Here is a 6,232-nt window from a genome sequence, read left to right as displayed (position 1 = left end):
TAAGAGAAAAATACACAATTACTGCAGAAGTCAATAAAATGCAATAATGCTAAATACACTATTTATTAAAACACACCATCCTGATGCTCAGTCTAATTGCCACCTTAATTTAGTGCACATTAGCACTAATGAAGAGCTTTTACTACCCAGCGAGGGATCCAGTTCCTCAGAATCTTTTTAACAACCTTTGGGGTGTTTTAAATGCCCACAGACCACATGTAAATCTATAGTCCCATTACACATGCACCTCATACCACAACCAGACTAGATTAACAACAGCTGCACCTTCAATATTTATGGGAGGTTTAGACAAACTTTTATCTGCTGTGACTTTACAGCCCATTTACTGGGAAAATGGAAAAGGCAGAGGAAGGTAGATGGAATGCATCTTTGGGAAGCCCAGCCCAGCCATTAGGAGCAACAGCCTGAGATGTTTGGCTTAGCTATTCCTTGTTCTTCCAGCCAGCTCTCATGCCAAGCTGAAAAGTTATTTCCTCTGCCTCATTGTTACTGCCTGGGAAGCAGCAACAGAAAGGAAGGGGAAAGCCCTCCCAAAGGCATTTGATAAACCAGTACAGGCAGAGGGACCTGGGTGCAGACTGCCACTGCCCTCGAGCTAACAGCTACAATTTTCTCCGTAAATTTTAATTGCTGGCTCCACAATGCTGATGACAATCTTTGGCTAGGCAAAGGTGAGGTGAGAATACAGCCTCATGTGACAAGAGTGATTGTTTGATCACTGCTTTCTCTTCCAGGTTGTTTTTTTCCACCTGTCTTGACACAGCCCCAACCTCACCCTGCAGGGCCTACGGGGAAGGGGCAGCCTCTACCTATTCCAACATCATGCCATAAGGGTCCAGTATTCATATCAGGTTGCTTGGCACTGTAACTCGCTCACCCTTCCTAACCCGTTCTGTAATACCAGCAGCTTTACTGACACTGCTTCCCTGTGAGGGATTAGGTAAATCACCTGGGTCTGTCCCTGCCCTCTCACTGCCAGCATTTCAGCATGACTTCTGGAGGGGGTGCATTTCACATCTGTTTCCCACAAACATTTATGAACGTGCCTCCCATTAAGACTTCTGTAAGAAAAAGTGCATCGTTTGTTGTTGGCAGGAAGCGAGCAAAGAGTTTCAAGGTGGTTGAAACAATTACAATATAAAACACATTATGAATATTCATATATTTTTTGTTTTGCATTAATCCCTCATATTTAATGCCCTTCTTCTGTCACTGTGGACCTACACCTCTCAGTGAGCTGGGATGGCTTCTCATTTTTGAAATCTGGAGGGTACAAACATCTACAGCAAATCAATACACCTCTGTTGCAAAGTATGGAAGGCATCTGCTGAGCAGAGACTGAACTGCCCCACTTTACAATGCTGCATGAAAACTGTCCTGGATCAGTACAGCTTTACTACCAAAGTGGAAGTTCGAAAGATGCTACATGACCATCTGGAAGACGGTTGCAGCAGGCTCTGGGACCTCTGGAGGGAGGGAGCTTGGAGAGTCTACAGCTAGGACAAGAGACAGTGTCACTGCTTCACAGCAGAGAACCCCTTTTTGACAGTGAGAGCCCAGTGCCCATCTTTACCTTTTTATCTTTTTCTTTTGTATGTATGGACACTTCATCATGTGTTTTACATGTGCAGCTGAGTGACAGTTTCTTCAGTTGTCCTATCCTATGACGCCACTATCCTGGGATAGAGGTTGCCAGGAGAAGATGGCTCTAACTTTAAAGAAGAAATGCCACTGTGCTATATAAACCTACCATTAGGAAAATAACCAGAATGATAGGATTCCTGCTCCTACTGTGTGTGCATATAATTACAGCCCTACAAGCCCTCAAAGGTCTGCGTGGGAAAGGAATTTTATTTTTTTATTCCTCTTAAGTCACAATATTTTAAAGAAATTACAGCACCACAGAGAGAGAGAGCTTAAATGCTTTAGTAGGTACCAGCAGGTACCTACCAGAAGGGATGAAAGTGTGTTTGGTGCCAAACAATAGCAATACTCCATCTCACTCTATAGGCCTAAAGGGAAGGAAGTCCCTGCCAAACTGACTCCCTTCGGTTAATAGCTACGATTTTGTCATTAGGGAGAATTGCCGAAAGTGCAAAACCACCGTGCCTAATTGTGGCTCGAGTGAGCTGATGCCTTTAATTACAGTCACTGGGGAAACAGAGGAAGCTGGAGTGAGGGCTAAGGCCCAGCCTCTTGCCCTGGGCTCCTTGTCTGCCAGCTGTGCTGCCTCAGCTGGCTGAGCAGCTGCCTTTGACACCTTGTCCTGCCTCCTCACTCATCCCACTGCCACCCCATCAGTCTCCTTGCTGAGCCCTGGCTTCTCTTCACATTCTCTGCTTTTAGAGCAGCTCTTTGTGAGGAGCTGGCTCTGATGAAGGAAAAGCTGCCAGGCTCATGACTCCTGCTGGTCTCATGCAGCAAGACAGAGCCAACGCAAAGCAGGAGGGGGCAAAAATACACTGCTCTAGTCAACGGGCAGCAAGAGAAAACAAGAAACACATGGAGAAATCCAGTCTCCTGCGTGTTAGCTACTGCAGGGAGGCCACCAGATGCATGGCTTGCAGTCACCCTGCCTCTAATCAAGTGCCTCTAGCTACTGCCAGTCCCCTTTGCTCACCACATTTGCAGGACCTAGAGAAACCAAAACACATCCCAGCCTGCTTGGTTCAGCCAAAGGAGAGGCTGAAGGCAGAAGGCACATCCTGCTGTCCTTTCTACAACGGGTCAGTGCTTTTCTGATGAAGGGTGACGAGAAACATCTCTGTGGAAGCAGGATCAGATGAATATTGTTCACTTGCAATGGCTTCAGGAAAAAGTAGAACATTTGTTGCTGCTGAAACTGGAGCTTGGCGCAAACCATCAGCCCCATGTGCTATCCTGTAACTATTGCTCCTACATAAATAACTAACTGCACTGGAATTCCATAGTGCTTACGTAGCAGAGTCATTGCTGTGACACAACTACATTATTCAATGTAAATCCAATTAGATTCCAAACTGCACTGCATAACTATAATCAGCCCCTGTGGAGCAGTGATGAGAGAACCTGCATAAGGCCATGCAACTAGATACTGAATTACAGTCAATCTACCTCCTCTTTAGTTGCATTAAAATGCTAATTTCACTGTAATGTGGGCCCATTTTCCAGTGATGACCGCCTTGCCTTGCAATCCTGGACTGAATGAGGTTGTTGTACTGCTTGAGAGCATTTAATCCTTTGTACAGTTGAGTGAGCAAAGCCCTTAGGGGCACCTTGTACCATAAAACAATAACCTGATTGGCTTTTCTAACACTAAAATCATATGAGGCTTGGGATGGTGTTTAAATGAATCTAAGCTGCTGCTAAAACTACCCAAAGTTTCCTACCCAAGCAGAGGATTTGGGACAACATCCCTTCCTGACTCATCTGCTTTTAACAAGGCACACTTCTGCCACCAAAAGGCTGTGCGTAAGAGCACATGAGTCAAACACAGGAAGAAAAGTAGGGCTGGACTGAACCTCTTAAAGCTCCATATAAATAGCACCAGCATTGCAAGAAAAACAATAATAGAACACTTACCATCTATGCTTTATATTTGCAACTTTGCCCAAAGTGTGCATAGAATACATGAGCTCATATGGAGGTAACATCTCCCACATGTACATAGGAATTCAGAAGCCCCACAACAGAACTTATGCTCCCAAATGTTGTAACATTTGGAAAAGTGCTAGGGTAGGTGTTTGAAGTGCCAGTGTAGCAATAGACCACAAACCACTCCATTTCAAGGAGTGCAAATGTGCTTACAGCACTGTTCAAAATGCAAACTGCTCACTTTGGCCCCTTCCCAAGCAAAGTTCAATAGATAATCATGTCTGGCTCTTTCACACAGCTTTCCACAAACAGACATCAGCCATCTCAGAAGAGAAGATACTGCCTACAGAACTAACAGATCTGATAGCCTGCAACTCTTTTAAGTCCTGTTCCTTGAAAAGAAGTCCTCAGATAGCTTACAGGTGTATTTTACCTTGTATTAACTGCAGTACAATGGAACCATATGGTACTCATTGACTGTCTGCTAAACAGATGACCCAAAGATTATATGCACTGATAATATAACAATATTCATTCTGTTCAGCAGATAAGAAAACTGAGGCTAGAAGGGGAACAGATGTGCTGTTACTCCCAACACGCAGTACAGCCCTCTATTCACCAGTCCATACTAAGACCAGTTCCAAACCCATGAAAAAGCTGATGCCTTCTGGCTGACAAGTTAAACTCTTTGACAGGCATCAGCTGTCCCAGAAGGAAGTCTATTTAGCATAGTAAAAGAAAGGCAGCTAACTTAGGCCTTCTGTGTCTGAAAATATTTCCCTTCAGGATGGGATAAATGTCACCCTCCTGAGAGGATCATGGAGGTGCATCACAAGCCAAGTGACATTGTATCGTGTCAGATACTGTCAGGTGTTGAAAACACTCCATTCGATTGCAGCGCATTCCAGACACTTAGGACATTTAACATGAAGTGTAAATGCCTGCCACTTCTCTGAGCCTGACACATCTCACCTTTATAACAACTGACTATTCCGTGGTCTTTTCTAGTCTCTTTTTCTACAGCCTTGCTTTGTTTGTAACAAACGCCTCAGCAGTTTGTGCCATTGGTGATTGTTTTGAAAGATGCACGAATGCATCTCAGAATAACCGGGCAGTTGCTGTGGTAACCTTGTCCTCCTTAGAAAGTGATTTCCAACATTTCAAGAAGTTTCCTGATACTTTTCAGAGTTCAGGGGAAACAACACAGAGGAGGAAAATGATTTATTTTAAAGTAAGGAAGCAACCAAAATGCATTATGATAAACCATAGGGTCTTGTCCTACCAAAATAATTATGATTTCCTCCTCAGCAAGGAAAAGCAGCCCCAGACTGGCTGGGCAGATGCACAGGCAAGGACCCATGGGCACAGGAATTTGAAACTCCTGTTTTATCATCTATCCTAATGCCAAGTGGAACTCCAAATCAGTAGGTTAACTTATTTTCTATTATTGTTCTCTGTGCTTTTTCATAACGTGGAGGTGAGGAAAAACAAACCCACTCTTTAACACCATTTAATTGTGTAACTAATAATTGCTTTTAAGAAATAAATCTCAAAGAGAACTTTGAATGCATTAACTATTTTACAAAAAAACCCACCAAACAACAACCCAAAAAACCACTTCTCTTTGTTCAAGGTAACTGCCTGCAAAGATGCAAAACCAAACCAGTTTAGTCAGGTTTAGTCAGTCTAGAACATCCTGTAAAAAAGCAGATCTTAAATGAGAGATCTCAGTAATACTAAATAAACCAGAAAATAACATTGCTGGAAAGCTGAGAAGAGGCACTGTTTATCTGATTCTGGTTATCTTTAAAATGTTTTTAATAACAAGAAGAATGCATCCAAAAGTGTAATGGATTCTAAACACAATAGGAAATTCTCTATCCCATAGAGCTCACAGTTCAGAGTGATTTATTTATTTAGGAATCAAATACAAGCTTATAGGTGTGATATGTCTAGGAAAACTAGAATGCAGCAAAGGTCATCAGAAACCAGCTAGGGAAGACATGAAGTCTAGCTACCCTGCTTATAGTCAAACTGATACACTTCTCTTACACATTCCATGTGCAAATCTACAGTGAGTTTCACTGTAATCAGTGCCCTTAACTTACTCTTAGACATAAAAGTGTAGCCAATGTGGTTCGAAAAATAAACATGACTAATTGCAGTCACACCTGTCCCAATTAAGATATGAACACCCCAACAACCATCCAACTTTTGCTACAGATATTTCTGATTAGGAAAGATTAAGTAGGAGCAGAGAGAGAACCATGGCCACAGCCTATGATAGAGCTTCAGATGTTCTGAAGCAAAACAAATGGGAGCTAATAAATCCCATAATCTCGACATATGTGTTTCTAACTGTTCTCTTTTCCTTCCAAAGATGTACAATCTAAGTGCTCCAGCAACTATCAGGTTCCAGGCAGACAAAAGACCCTCAGCACAATTCATACGTAGATGACAAGAGAAAAGGGACTAAGTGAGGCATGAGCCAAGACTCACAGGCTGGCTCCCAGCTGCTTTTACTTTCCCAGTGGGTAACAGATACAGCATCAAAACACAAAATGTCATGCTAGTGAATTTGCTGCTCTCTTAACACCCCCTTTTTCTCTCCATCTAAACCTATTTGGAAAGCGTACAG

This window comes from Chaetura pelagica, unplaced genomic scaffold, assembly GCF_000747805.2.
Source record: "Chaetura pelagica isolate M959 unplaced genomic scaffold, ChaPel_1.0 scaffold55, whole genome shotgun sequence".
Taxonomy (NCBI): domain Eukaryota; kingdom Metazoa; phylum Chordata; class Aves; order Apodiformes; family Apodidae; genus Chaetura; species Chaetura pelagica.
The sequence above is the reverse complement of the archived record's forward strand: the minus strand, read 5'-3'. Positions refer to the sequence as shown.